This window comes from Mastacembelus armatus, chromosome 18, assembly GCF_900324485.2.
Source record: "Mastacembelus armatus chromosome 18, fMasArm1.2, whole genome shotgun sequence".
In the NCBI taxonomy this organism is placed as follows: Eukaryota; Metazoa; Chordata; class Actinopteri; order Synbranchiformes; family Mastacembelidae; genus Mastacembelus; species Mastacembelus armatus.
Genome location: NC_046650.1, coordinates 4,899,246 through 4,915,079, shown reverse-complemented (window position 1 = coordinate 4,915,079; position 15,834 = coordinate 4,899,246). Strand labels below are relative to the sequence as shown.

General features: G+C 40.7%; 1 long non-coding RNA gene across 1 annotated transcript; it reads left to right on the top strand.

Moving 5' to 3' along the window:
* The first annotated feature begins 1,613 nt into the window (after positions 1-1,613).
* On the top strand, positions 1,614-6,600 carry LOC113122575 (uncharacterized). The gene is made up of 5 exons (XR_003294874.1): positions 1,614-2,049; positions 2,284-2,801; positions 6,027-6,134; positions 6,258-6,292; positions 6,511-6,600. It is a non-coding gene; the product is annotated as an uncharacterized LOC113122575 (long non-coding RNA).
* Positions 6,601-15,834: the final 9,234 nt, after the last annotated feature.

The following is a 15,834-nucleotide window of genomic DNA, read 5'->3' as shown; positions in this document are numbered from 1 at the left end:
TTACAGTCCTCTTCAACATTACGCTACATACTCTCTTTATCCTCTTCAACATCTCAACTTTATTCTCAACTTCTCAACAAACTTTTTAAAAGTCTTTCCTTGTGGCCCTAAAACACAGTTGTACCAATAGTCCTATCCAAGCAGCGCCAATCAAGATAAATTATCAGCTACTGTCTAACTGGAATTTTTATCTGGTTCACCTGATACAAACCTCTGAAAATAAATGCACTGATCAGCACTTTGATATGAATTGTGTGAACAAGGAAATTAAAGGTCCTGTCTCGACAGTAGGGAGGAGACACAGGAACTCAAGAGATGATCGTTGTTTCTCGAACAGAAAACTCTGAGTTTCCCTCAAGTCAGGGTCAAACAATTCAGAGTTTTTGCTAAACCTGCTTTCTGGAATTCCCCTCTGTGTCTGAATTGGTTTCCAATGATTATATTTTAGATTTACATGGAGTTAGAAAGTTTTTTTCTAAATTTGTTATTGCCTTTGTACAGAATATTTCACACTGCAAGTTTGTAATTATTTTAATACAATTTTTAAAAAATACATCATTCATGTTGCTAAATATGGCAAATAAAACATTTTAATTGCTTTGTTCATTTGATTATGTCAAACCATCAAATCAGATACACTACAATAAAAACACTATCAGATAATTGTAAATTTGCATTTCATGGTACAATTCTTACAATATGTGTAATTTATGTATATAATATAAAATATAACACAATATAAAATATTACAACTGATCTTAAACAACTAATAATAAATAAATAATAATTATAATGCATCTAAAGCTGAATTTCAATTCTATTCAATGGAAATATAACAAATACCTACTTTAAATGGCAAAATTAAGTCAAAACAATCCCCTAAACTAAAGATGCCCTGAATACCAGTGGAAGATTCTTCACTAAACTGATAATTGATTACTGAACTGTATAAAAACATATTGTGGAGACTGTGTCCAGAGATGAAAAGCTCCTTTTATAAACTGGTATGAATCACAGTTTTTTACAGAATATCACATATAAGTGCACCCAGATTAGCAACATCTGTCTACTTTAGAATAAAGGTGAAACTATTAACATAAAAAGATCTGTTTAGTGTTTCTGGGGCCTGAGGTTCATTTTCTTTCATGGGTCACATATCACAGATGTTATTTATCACTGTGGTTAGTAAAACCTAAACTTGTGCTTATGTGTTGATCAGACATTCAAGGACAAGTCTGATTGAATTTTGACTGACGGTTTCCTTTTAAATCATTTCTGACCTTTGAACCAACAAAGCAGAGTTTTCTGACAGTCACAAAGTGTCAGAGACGTGTAGTGCCTCCTAGAGGGGGCTGGCTGAAATATGTGGTGAACAGCAGACAGATGTGATTTGACCTCCCTTTTTGTTTATTATGTCATTACTTTATAGTACAGTGATTGAGTCATTTAGACAGGCAGACTATGATCACACCTTAGAGGACTGTTTTGTTTGTTGTTGTTGTTGTTGTTGTTTGTTTTTTGGGATTTAAAATGAAGTCTCTACTTCTGATGGTGCCTTTATGGTCAAAAGGCTGTGATTGTGTATGATCATATTTGTAGAGCTAAAGTGTTTGGTAGTTTCCCTTTCTCTACTAGTAATAATGTAAACCGGATGTTTAACAAGGCATATATTTAAGTAATACATTCACAAACAGTCCACATTTGAGGTTTCAAATTAATGGCATGTGGCAACTTTAATGGACAAATGTCAGATCATTTGAACTCAGTTTTTGAATGTCTCACTGACTGACTGCACCTCAAGACACCGTCAATAAGAAAATGCATCTAATGAATTGTTGCCTGAAATTCTGAGACGTATTTTGTCTCACATTGCATTGATACAAATATTAAAGTGGTGAATGATTGGAGCCGCCCAGCGTGAACTACTCAGTACCCCGCCTCTTCCCAATAAAAGCCCCTTGCACAATATAGACTGCCCCTACAGTAACACAGGTACACACACAATGAGGAGCTTCATCCTGATAAAAGCTTTTCTTCTCTGCAGCTACAGTAAGTACAGGTATTAAATTGTTCTCAGCACGAAATACATTTCCAACCTGTTTCAACCAATGATCCACTTTAAAGTTCAACTTGCATATGATTATTATTGAATTCATTAAAGTGTTGTTGTTTAGTTGAGGAGTAAATGTACTGGAACTGGTTTATTTAACTTCCATGATAATGAGAATTACAGATTGATTATTTGAGGAATAAATGTCTTGTTATCTGTGCTGTTTGTTTCAGGCTGGGTCTCTGTCTCAGGGTCTGAGTCTCAGACTGTGCAGGTCCAGCCTGGTGAAGAAATCACCCCGCTGTGTCCCAACATTTCCACAACTCCAACCCAGACAGACTGGCTTAGACTGGTCAACAGAACCAAGTCCAGCTGTGTCTCCTCTTTGTACGAGTCTGAAGGCAGCCCTTCATTCTGTCATGGGTTTCAAAATGGAAAATATGAAATGAGCTCCAACGTCTCCACTGTCTTTCTGAAAATCAAGCATGTGGATTTATCTGACTCTGGACTGTATTTCTGTGGATTTTACATAAAAAAACACACAGTCATTGCCGAAGTAATAGAGTTAAGTGTTCAAGGTGAGACTGTAGGTCACAATAACATCCTTCTTTATTCATCACATGTATTTGTATCTATAATTTATTCTCATAGTAGCATGAAAACAGAACAAATAATATCTGTCATATTATTTAATTCCCATCCCTTTTGAAAGGTAATGGAGAAACTGATGATGAAGTGGATTTTAAGAAAAGTAAGTTTACTCCTTCCCTCTCTGAAGATTTGATTGTGGACATTAACACAGTTTGAGTAATTTCAGGATTAACAAAATCTGAAGACACCAGATTAAAACGGATTGTAAAGCTATCATTTCGATTTTAGATGAGAGTGATGGGAGGATAAACCTGATCACTGTGATCCTGGGCAGTCTGACTGTTCTCCTCACTATAGTCATTGTTGGTCTGGCTGTTAAAATCAGGAAACTTCAGACAGGTACAAGAAATGCAGAATTTGCTGCATATCATTTTGTAAATCTTTTCATCATAATGGACTAATCCAAAGCAAAGAAAGTAATCAGACTTTCGTCTTTGCCATTTAGCTGTGCATGAAGAAAAAATGCCAGAAATAAACAAGGTAAGACCATTTTTTTTCCCTTATATAAACTTTACATTATACTGGAATGGGCCCAGTGTTCATCAACCATATGTGCAACAAAGCCCTGCAGCAATAGAGACAATTTATCAAACATCTGTTTAACTAGCTGAAGCTAACTTTTTACAACTAAAACAGTGTACATGTATACTTTCACAGTCATACGGTGTTTTTCATGCTAATAGCAGGAAATTGTTGCCCTGATTAAAAAGACAGCATCACATTTTCTAGAAAACAAACAAGCAAAAAAAAAAAAAAAACATCAGATACAAGCCTGAAACAGATAAGATATAACACTTCCAAACAGCTAAGAACAATGGAGACTATGAAACTTATCGTTGCCAAAAATTTAAAATAAAAATCAGACGACACCACAGCTGCAATTACATCAAGATTCTTGTTTCATTATTTTAAACTGATTCAGCTAAAGTGTGACTAAGACTAAAAATATTTGCTTGATTACCAAATCAACTTAGTTGTTACCTAAACAGTGTGTGACTATAATCACTCTGATTTATAGAATCGGGGCCCTGATCACTTGAACTATGCCGCCCTAAGTTTCCAGGCAAAACCTAAAAGAAACCGAAGACCTGCATCAGAGAGACAGCTGGAGCCAAATGTTGTGTACGCTGCCACCAGATGAACTCAGGACACAAGTGAAACTGCAGCTCAGCATGGCACTGACGCTTTAACCTACTCATCTGCTTTCATGCTTTTGTATGTTGATAGGAGGTTGAAGGAGTCACAATAATTAAACTGTAAACTTTGAACCATATTCAGCCTGTGTGTTTGATCAGGCTTCTGTTTGCCTCTGTCTTCTTCTAGTCTCTGTCTCTTCTTTTTTCTGAGAGGAAGAGAAATGTACTTGATATGTGATGGAGGAGGAGTCACAACGGGTGCAGAGGGTCATCTAATGTACTTATAGGGAGACTGAAACCGTCTGTAGGGGAGGAGTGAGTGAAGTACAGCACATCACTTGTTTGACAGGAAGAGACAATGCAGTGTGGTCTGAGTACAACTGAGGTGAACATCTTGAGTCCTGTAAAGTTAAAGGTCTGTGTGAAAGTAGTCAAGGATGCACTGAAAATCAAACTGTAATAAAGTGTCCACCACAGAAGACTTCAGCCATGACCACAAGCATCAGTGGTCTGGCTACTCTCATACAACAAGAGTGTATGTCAGTTGCTAAATATATCATTTAGTTAAATCTCTCCATTTGTCATTACTTTACACAAACTTCATGACTTCAACACAGTTTCAGGTCACACTTTCATCTGTCAGGTTTCTAATGTTGAGTGGTGCTCACTAAACACAGTCGGGCAATAAAACAATAACAGGTGTTCTTAGGACCAACAGCACCAACTGCATGAAGGACAAAAAGAGACAGAAACTGTCGTCTACCAGAGCCCCGCCCTGTGTCTCTCTGTGGCTGTACTTAGACACAGCAAGGCTTTGAGCTGAGCACTGATGTCAGCATGTTAACACGGCCACAATATCAACGCAGGGGACGTCAAATGTATTTGCAGTGAAAACTACAAAAGTCAACCTCACAGTGGCACTACAGGAAAAGCACTACAGACACAAACTGTCCAGGTGGCTGCCATTCAATCTGCACAGAGGACACAACATGATGCATTTATGTTTGCTTCATGTTTTAATTTGAGGAAAACTACAGTGTCCTCATCTGTCCACACAGGCCTCATTTCACCAGCCACCATATTTCATCTCTTCAGTGATCAGTGACGTTTAGGTGACAGGCCTAATGTCCAGTCCAGAGGCAAAACATGGCATCATAAAACATGTCGGTCTCCTTGTACTAGACCTTCCACTGTGGTCCCTTTTCAGCTATAATGTGACTGGACACCTGCTGAAGCTAAAGTGCATATACAAAGTCATTGCACTTGTACAGTAAGTCTGAGCGTCAAGAAAAAAACACAAGACTCCCCGCCCCTCTAACTCCCTTTATAGGAGCTCGGTCAAACTATTTGGGCACTGACAATTAAATGCACAATGAGGAGCTTTACCTTGGTCACAATTTTATTTCTCTGCAGCCTCGGTAAGTACTGGCACATTATCACAGCACCAAGGAATGTAATCAATAACACATCAAAATTTAAATGTGCACATCAGGAGTCAATCGCTGTTGTTGCCATGTTACAGTAACTTTATATTATAGGCTCAGGAATAAATGTCCTGTTATCTGTGTTGTTTGTTTCAGGCTGGGTCTCTGTCTCAGGGTCTGAGTCTCAGACTGTGCAGGTCCAGCCTGGTGAAGAAGTCACCCTGCTGTGTCCCAACATTTCCACAACTCCAACCCAGACAGACTGGCTCAGACTGGTCAACAGAACCAAGTCCAGCTGTGTCTCCTTTTTTTACCTTTCTGAAGGCAGAACTTTGTTCTGTCATGGATTTCAAAATGGAAAATATGAAGTGAGCTCCAACATCTGATGATGAGGTGGATTTTAAGAAAAGTAAGTTTACTCCTTCCCTCTCTGAAGATTTGATTGTGCACATTAACACAGTGTGAGTCATTTCAGGATTAACAAAATCTAAAGCCAGAGGTAAGTGTTCAAGCTGAGGATGGAGTCATTTCTGACCTTCAGTAAAGTAAAAACAACTGAGCTGAGTCTTGACTTAATATTGACAGGCCTTTTGATCCTACTTCTTAAAGATAATGGTGAATGAAATAATGATGAAGTGAATTCTGAGATTTAAAGTATTTTTCTTCACTTTTATTCATGTAAACATTCTGTTACTTGTGAAGGTTTTTACAATCTAAAATCATTTGTTTTGTATTCATGGGGAATATTAACTGTGTCTGATTTAGATGAGTGTGACAGTGAGAGCCTTATGACTGTGACCCTAGGCAGTCTGACTGTGGGCTTCATGATGGTTGTCACTGGTCTGGCTGTTAAAATCAGGAAACAGCAGAAAGGTACAGTTGTGTATAATTTGTGGCACATCCTGTTGAACATCGTATCATGCTGTGACAAACAAATCAACAGCAAAGTATTTGCTCATTGATATTTAACTTACACATTAACCTTTTGCCCCTTAGCTTTGAATAAAGAGCTGCATCCTCAAAGAAACAAGGTGAAGAATCTGCCTTTTTCTTTTTAACCCAAGCTAAAAAAATATTAATCATAATCACAATGTGCTGAAACACACAAAATTTCTCAACTTGCTGAGCAATAAATTCATTTTGTTTTCTGCCATTTTTGCTGGAAACATGTGCCAGTGCAGATTTTGAGTGATTTCTGAAAAATAGTGAGTGAGATACAGTATGTGACTCTCAGTACTGGGGCTTACAGGTTCTGGTCTCTAAATACATGGACTCTGCAGCACTGAGGTTCCTTCCAGAGACAAGAAGAAGCAGGACACCAGAAGTGGAAACTCATGTTTTTATTTTCTTGGTCAAAGTCACTGCTGTTGTTTTGTCTGCCTCTAATCTTCATCTTAGAGCAGCAAGGATGTATTTGACGTTTGATGAGGAGGAGCCATGACAGGACAGTGATGACACTGATGGCAAACTGACTCATGGGGGGAGTCAAATGGTCTGTAGGTTGAGTAGGTGGAGTGTGGGCTGAGTGAGATACACATCAGAAACTTACAGGAAGAGACAGCACAGTGTGGTCAGAGCACGACTGACATGAAAGTGAAACGTTTGTAGCAAAGCCTCTGTACATAACATAAATGCTCCAAAAACAACAGAATAAGCCAGCAGCCTGTGGTGGCAAACACCAAGTCAAATATAAAGTCCACTCCAAGGAGACGTCGAATATGACCAACCATCAAGTCATTTCCTGTTTTCAAGGAAGACAGTAACAATACTTTGGCATATGAAGAGATTTGACATAAACTTACTCTCCCTTAACAAGCCACATCACTATCTCTCTCCAAAGCTGATGAAGCTGTTTTGCCAGAGTAGACATCCACAATAACCTACTCAGATATAATCTCAGGTTACACTCATCTCTCAGAATTCTAATTCATTTCACTGTAGCTCAGACATGACGACTGAAAAAAGCAACTGGTTTCCTGAACATACCAGGACTGACTGTTTCTGTTTGCATCTGTGGAGCCATGTTGTAATAACTGACAGTCCAAGGCCAGGTTTTCATTTATTCAGTAACTTCATAGTAGCTATGACTTGTAATCAGTGGACGGGTAAACTGTGGATAGATCTGAGCAAAGTGCATTAAACTAACTAAGCTTCTATTTTAGGGAGGGTCTGAAGGGAGGGAGGAGTTGTTAGGTCCCCATCACATCTCTGACAGAAAAGAAACAGCACTGTGTGATGTGAGACTAAATTACTTTAGAATAAATCATCCACTGCAGAATGTAGGAAACATTTCCACAAGACTGTATTTTTCACATTTGCCTGGATTTTGAACTAAAACTTGTCTCTGTTGTGTCCTCACATTGTGAATGTGTATAAAAACATTTCAAGGGTGTAGATTTCTGCCCTGGCTGTGTTTGTGGGAAAGCAACAAGTCTCACACCTCCCTCCCCCCATCATTTTCCACTGCACTGACAATGCTATTTATACTAGGCCATAATGAAAGCCACAGCAAGAATGGTCTTCAGCTCTCTGCTATAAACTACATGCAACAAAAGCTGCACCACCTTCACACCTACTTTTAAAATAAAAATGTTTGTTGTACATGTAGAAATGTAATTTCCTTCTTTAGTTTATCATCATACATCAGCAAACTGCTGCAGAAAAATGGCTTGTGCACTTGCACAGTGAGGTGATGTTGCCTTCTTCAGTATAAAGTGACCTACAGTACAAATGTGTAGTAGAGCTCAACAGGTGAGGGTCATTTCATGGTAGGTCTCAACTATAAATAGTACAAAATATTGATAGCTCTTTACTGAACTGGCTGCAGGAGCAGAAAGTCGTGTCTCTTGGCACAGTAATTAGCAGCACTTTATAATTTGCTGTATGAAACTGTTTGCAATTTCCTGGTTTTCTGCAGAAATTTCTCTGTTCATGAGTCATGTTATGTGAGGAGGTGCTGGCAGGAGGACGGAGTGACAGGACCCAAATGCAGGACAGAAAGAGGTTTAATTATTCCCCCCTGGAGACTCCAGGGTTCAGGAGAGAAAATAGAAATACAACCGGGTGTCCCGGTGAACAAATAGTAGCCGGTTAGGCGGCACGGTCTGCCAAGCAGACGCATATAATAAAACACGAAAGTAACGCTCAGCTAGCTACACACATTAACACGAGTTCCACCAGTTAATGCTTCTGCACTGAACAAAGGAATGCCGGCAGTACATATAGCCGGCAGAGAAACAGTAATTGGACACAGGTGCGAACAATCAGTGATCAATGTGAAGTTGCCGGGGACTGATGCAGGGGGAAAACAGGAAGCCCTTTCATCATAAAGGTCCCCGGCAGGAAGTCCCAAAAGGGGACTCATAACAAGTCAAGCATACAGCAAACATTGAACAGGCATGGTATCAATGGTAGAACAGCAGAGAGGAAGTTGTTTCTCTCCCAAAAAAACACTGCAGCATGTCTGAAATACACCAAAGACCACCTTGACACTTCACAGCACTACTGGGAAAATGTCTTGTGGACCAAATGTATAAGGAAAAACACAGCACTATGATATCAAATGAGGACCAGGTACCAACATTAAAACATAATCCAAAGAGTGAAGTACGGTGAAAGGTGCATAATGATTTGTGGCTGCTTTGCTGCCTCAGGACAGTGTCAGGGGGGCTGTCTGCAAGTGAAACCCAGAAGAAGTTTGGTGATGAAGGAGAGAAATGACTCTAAACATCAAAGTAAATGTGCTTCACAAAATCTCCCTTTTTTAGTGGACTAGTTAGAGCCCAGACCTTAAAATGAATTGTCTTCTGGTAAAAGTGCCAGCAACCATATATGCAAAATATTTGTACTGCACTCAGATTTCCTCCATATTGATAAAGTCATACTTTTCCACTGCACTAATTCCTTCAGTACCACACTTGTATGAGTGTTTCTGTTGTACAGCCTGCAGTGTTTTCACTCACTAATTACTTCCACTTGGTTCCACTTTGATATTTGTTGGTTTATTGTATCATCAGCTGTTTGAGAAGCACCAAACCAAAGCACATAGTTACAGAGGTTATACAGTTACAAGACAAAGTAATGGCACTGTTTGTAGTTTCCTGGTTTTCTGCTGACAAATGTGATGAGATGTGATCTGATCTTCACCAAAGTCACAAGTTTAAACAAATATTTCTAAGGCGATAAAATATTCAGAAACTTTCATGTTCTTGTGTAACATACCCATTAAACATATTGTACAATGATGGTGGACAAAGTCATGGAAACAGTGATGTAGTAACTGGTTGAACAGTAATTGTCAGCAATAATCTTGAGGAAGTACTTCTTGTAGTTGTGGGTAAGACCTGTACAACGTTTAGGAGGAACTTTGGACCCTTCTTACCTACAGATCTGCTTCAGCTCATCCATATTCTTAGGACATGTTGTGTGAACAGCTTTCATTAGGTCTTTTATCACAGCATCTCTATGGGGTTAAGATGATAGTTTCCCCTAAACAATTTGTCTTTGTCCATTGTTGTATTGCACAGGAAAGATGTTCCCAAAAAGAAAAACTTCATAAGGGATGGACTTCTAGCTCAGGCTAAAGTAACCGCATGTGTTTTGTTTATTAAGCTGTCACCCTACCAAAAGTCCAACACCAGAATGGTCCAGTACAAATACATGAAACCTTACAGCCCTATAACATAACTAGTGGTCATTGTCGTCTACAAGATAAACTTAGAAAAACCCATTTAGGGTCACTTTTTGTTAAAAGTTCAACCGTACATACATTAATAAAAATCTCCTTTCTGGAGGTTTAAGTTTTCTGCAATATGATGAGATGACATTGAAAACATTGAGGCTCTGCATTATTTTCCTGATATATGGTCAGTTTCAGCAACAGTATAAGAGACCACAAGAAAAAAAAAACAAACCACCCGCCTCTTGATGTTAAATGTGCATCCTTCCAGGGGCACACTTCTTTAATGGACAGCCCTTCAGTCATACGCACAATGATGAACTTTATCTTGATAACAGCTTCAATTCTCTGCAGCCTCAGTAAGAATTCTCAACTTTATCATTTATATTACTATTTTATGTTTAATCAGTAAATATAAAAACTTATTTACTTAGTGCACTCTTACTGATTTTTAACAAGAGCTATTGTTTACATTGATCGTAGTTACAAACTGTTCAATGTCTTGTCTCTGCTGTTTGTTTCAGGCTGGATCTCAGTCTCAGCTGCTGAGTCTCAGACTGTGAAGGACCAACCTAGTGAAGAAGTCAACCTGCTGTGTCCCAACATGTCCAAATATGATGATTTGACGTTCTGGTTCAGACTGGTCAATGGGACCAGGATGGGCTGCATCTCTGTTATGCACACAAAAACTCATTCTGTTTCATATTGTGATGGATTTCAAAACGGAACATTTGAAATAAGATCCAACATCTCTACAGTCTTTCTCAAAATCAAACAAGTGGATTTATGGGACTCTGGGCTGTATTTCTGTGGAGTTTATACAGGTGGACAGATGCTTTTCAATACAGTACATCTGAATGTTAAAGGTAAGACTAAAGTCTGTTCTTTCTTTTGATTGTTGTTTGTTGGATTTTTCCTGTAACAAATTTTAATAAACTATTAAGTCTGCCATTACTAAAATGATCTAAACCTCTTTAAAAGGAAGTGTTGGACTACATGAAGCAGACAGCAAGTGCAGAAGTAAGAGTTTGCTCAAGATTTTTATTTTATTGTGGAGCTTATTAGGCCTTTAAGTTGCAGAACTTTATAGTTATTACATTTATATTTTCACCAGGTCTCCAGACTAAAAAGACAAATTAGTCTAACATGATTATCTTTCTTGTAGCTGAGTCTGATGGAACATCAAAGCTGATAAGTGTGATCCTGGGCGGTGTGATAGTTTCACTTGTAGTGCTCATCATTGGTCTGACTGTTCAAAACAGGAAACTTCAGAGAGGTACTTTTCAGAGCTACTGTCTCTTATATTTCACTTTGTTGCTCCTAGAAATTCTCTTACATTTGTCTCAATGTGCTTGAAAATGAAGAAGCTCCTGGTTTAACAGACTCTGATCAATTAACTGACCAGATATTCTGTTTTTGTCACTTAGCTAATGAAGAAGAGACTGTAGAGCAAAGTGAGGTGAGCACAACTTTTTGATATCTTTTTGAAACAGCCTGACAGAACAACAGGACTTTTGGGTCCTTCTTTACAGAAGTGCTTTAGCTCAGACACATTTATATGTTGTCTGGTGTGAACAGTTCTCCTGAGGTCCTTCCCAGCATCTTCATGGGGTTATGGTCTGGGCTTTGTGTGGGCCACGGCAGAAGGCTCATCAAAAAGACTCCAGTTGTGCAAACTCCTGACTCTGATTAGCTTTTTCTGAACTAATTAGTCTCTGGGTTCACTGATCTTCACATACTCCATTACTGTGAATGTTTATTGGGAGTGTTCAATAAAGACGTGAGATATAAGAATTGTTTGTGTGTTATCAGCTGAAGCACATTGTTGTAACTTACATGAAGATCAAATCACATTTTATGGTAAATTATTGCATAAACCCAGTTAATTCCAAAGGATTCACATACTTGTTGCTGTGTACACAGAATAAATCATGTCAAGTATCCACATTAACACTAAATATTCTTTCCACAGAATCATAACACTGATGAGCTCAACTACACAACAGTGAAATTTCGACCAAACCCAAAATGAGAAGAGCTGGAGCCCGATGGTACTGACTGGATGCTGCCACCAGATAAACTCAGCCATTAGTCAACTGGAACTGATGCTGTCTTACATTTATAGGCTCTATGGGTTTGAACAACTGCTTGGTTAAACAATAAACTCTCTTGCCTATATATATCATTTTGCATTATAGATCTGATATTAACCCATTTTCAATTGTCTTTTCAATGCACAGCTTCAATTGTCAGAAACTGTTTAACTGAAAAACATAACCAGCATTTGATGGAGGAAGGGTATTTTCTAACAGTGAGAGCTAGACACAGTCTGCAGCAGCAGAGGACTGAATGAAAACCAGCATATTTCAACTCAGGGTATAAATACAACTGAGGTCAAACTCAAGTCTGTTAACTTAACGCTTCATAATAAAAGACTTTGAAAGGAAAGAGTGACTACTGTCTGACTGTTTTCTGTAACAGGAAAAACAAGATTCTTTTTTTTTTTAAAAAACAAAACAAAAAACAAACATTTATCAGGGTGGATATAGAATATAACTGATATAGCATGTGTATATGTAGTCATAGGCTAGATGTCAGAATCAGAAATGCAATTATTTTAAAAATAAATAATAAATAACAGCAGTTTTGTGTGTCAACCTCTACTTATGTTTATTTCATCAGAAGATAATGATGAATCTCCTGAGGACATGAAGAGAAAATTGAAAAGTAAAATTCTTGACCTTGCCTGCAGAATAGTCCAAACTGACAAGTGTGATCTATTCTACTGTGATTGTTCTCCATTTAATGGTCAGCTCTGGTCTTGGTTGCCAACATAAATAAACTTCAAGTCACATGCTTTTGAAACCTACTATATCTATCTGTAGTTTGGTTTGATGCATTTACTTCAAGTTATGTATTTAACAACATCAAGCAACACAAACCTTATTGCCAAATTGAAGAAACCACGTTTTGGCTTAGGAGGAATAACACTGATTGTGTCCAGATGCTCTTATTAGAAGAGTCAGTCAGAGGCCTGCAGCATCACTTTCTTTACATAAAGACACAGCACAGTGGTCTGAACACACCTGAAGTCAATATCATGAAGTCTTTCACATCAAACATTTCTGAAAGTGACAACTGAAAGGAAGCAGGAAAGACTGGCTAACAGAGAGAATCCAAAGCCTCCAGAGCTATATAGAAATTTAAGAGAAAAATAAGGTCCACTGCTGTCAAATCTGATATAATGTGTGAAATGATGCTACTGTCACATGTGGTGGTGTGAATTAAGATTGATCGGACCCTAGATACAGACAAAGCACTTCATTTATACTGGTAAGTTTAAATACTAAATTGAAGTATGTACATGGGGTGTCCAGGAACGCAGACACTGAGACAGAGTTCAGGGAAGTCCAGACACAGACAGTGTGGGAACACGGAACATGGTAGCAGAGAGAGACCATGGAGACTCAGAGGAGTGCGCTGTCTTACACCGGGAACAACCAGGAGACACCGGACTCACGTAAAAGCATGAAGCCAAAGAGGCACAAGAGACGGGAGACACACACAGAGAAGAGGCAGGAAACAGACACAAGGAAACAGGAGCCAAGCAGACGAGAACTCAGGGAACAGGATGAAATCACATGAAGAACACATCTGGACAAGCCGGTACAACAACAATACAATCCAGCAACAGGGTGAAACAGAGCGCTGGTCTATAGACTTCCTGCACTGATGACCAGTTAAGATCAGGTGAGGCTAATCCCCTAGTTGCCAAGGGAAGACACATACACACACACAAGGAGATACACCAGGGGGGCACAGGCCGACACAGGTGAAACTAATCAAAATAAATGAACACAAAGCTACTTGGGATGAAACCAGGCAAAACAGGAAATAAAACCAAAATAAAAGTCCCAAAATAGAACGTCCTGAATATGGATCATGACAGCTACATGTCCTAATAAGAATGCAATGCATACATTTATTACAAGTGATATTTATAAATACAAATGAAATGCATATTATAAAATGCACATTAAAGGGACAACAGGTGTGATGGAGATGTAAGACAACCCCCAAGAAGGAAAGACAAGACAACCCCCAAGAAGGAAATGGTTTTCAATGAGGTGGCCACTGTGGGAAATATTACCTTTATTTCCTTATAGGTTAAGGTATAAGGCATTATTACAGTTATAGTCATGAAGCATTTGGTATGTGCAAAACAGCAGCAAGCTTAAGACATTGTTATGACCCTAAGTCAGTATATGTGTGTTGTGTGTTGTTGGCACTCCCCTCCTCGTGTGTGTGTGGGTGACGGATGCTGGAGTGGGCGTGGACTCAAGGACCATGGATTGGACTTCTGGGATTGGTCCAACACTTCCCGGAAGGAAGATAAGAATGTCACGATTGTGTTACGGAGGAGACTACATCCACAAATGAAACCAAAGGACTGAAAGGAAAGGGCTTTATTTCAAACAGACAGTTATAACAAAAAATGACCAGTAGATGTCCATGAAGGGCTAGTTCAGATGAAAGTGAGCAACATCCGGCAACTTGCAGATCAGCGGCCTTGTTTCTCCAACGTATCCGCGAGCGGGATCTCCGTTGCTAACCATACATGTCTTAAAAGCCCGACTCCAGTCGGGATAAAAGGGGCGCTGAGCTTCCTGCTCAGTGGAACAAGCTACCAGTCTGTGTGAAACAACAGGAGAACACAGGGCACAACAAAAATACTTCCCTGGTCTCCTCTCGAGTCTGTGAGATGAATGACGGCGGAAAGAAAGTCTCAGTCGACCCTCCGACGACTGGGAAGCACAACGTATCCTCCGACGTGTGCTGAGAAGTACGTGCCGTGAGTAACGGGGAGGTTGGTAAACAGACAACCCGCAGCTGCTCATGGCGCCACCAGGTGTATAAGAACCCCTGTGTAACCAACGAGGCACAGGTGAAAACAATAACTAATCAAGGAACTAAAAAGAAACCCAAGACAACAAAAACCAGTTCCCGTCATGATCCTCCAAAATAAAAGCAAACGGAAGTCCCGACTGCGGATCATGACAGTACCCCCCCCTAAAAGGGCCGGCTCCTGACGGCCTACAACAAAAAAAACACAACCCCTCAAAAACCCACGAACAGGGGGGCGGTGGGTGGCCTCAGGAGGAGGGTGCCAGAAGGTGGGTGGGCGGGCAAAACAAAAAGACCCAGGTTGAAAGTGCAATGGCGGGTGGCCACTTCAGTGGCGTGGGTCCGGGACAGCTCTGGCGGACGGCCTCTCCGGCTGGCGTGGATCCGGGACCACGCTGGCGGACGGCCTCTCCGACGGGCGTCGGTCCAGGACAGCTCTGGCGGACGGCCTCTCCGGCAGGCGTGGGTCCAGGACCGCTCTGGCGGACGGCCTCTCCGGCTGGTCTGGACCCGGAACCACGCTGGCGGACGGCCTCTCCGACGGGCGTCGGTCCGGGACAGCTCTGGTGGACGGCCTCTCCGGCAGGCGTGGGTCCAGGACCGCTCTGGCGGACGGCCTCTCCGGCTGGTCTGGACCCGGAACCGCTCTGGCGGGCGGCCTCCCCGGCTGGTCTGGAACCAGGACAGCTCTGGCGGACGGCCTCTCCGGCTGGTCTGGACCCAGGACCGCTCTGGCGGACGACCTCTCCGGCTGGTCTGGACCCAGGACCGCTCTGGCGGGCGACCTCTCCGACTGGTCTGGACCCAGGACCGCTCTGGCGGGCGACCTCTCCGGCTGGTCTGGACCCGGAACCGCTCTGAAAGGTCACTCCTTCCGCCAATAGGTCTCCTGGATCGCCTTAGGAGTGCAGGTCCAGGCGTTGACCCATGGGTCGACACTGGTTCTGGTAGCTGCGGCGGCCGCGGCTCAGCACCCCCAAAGAGCTGCTG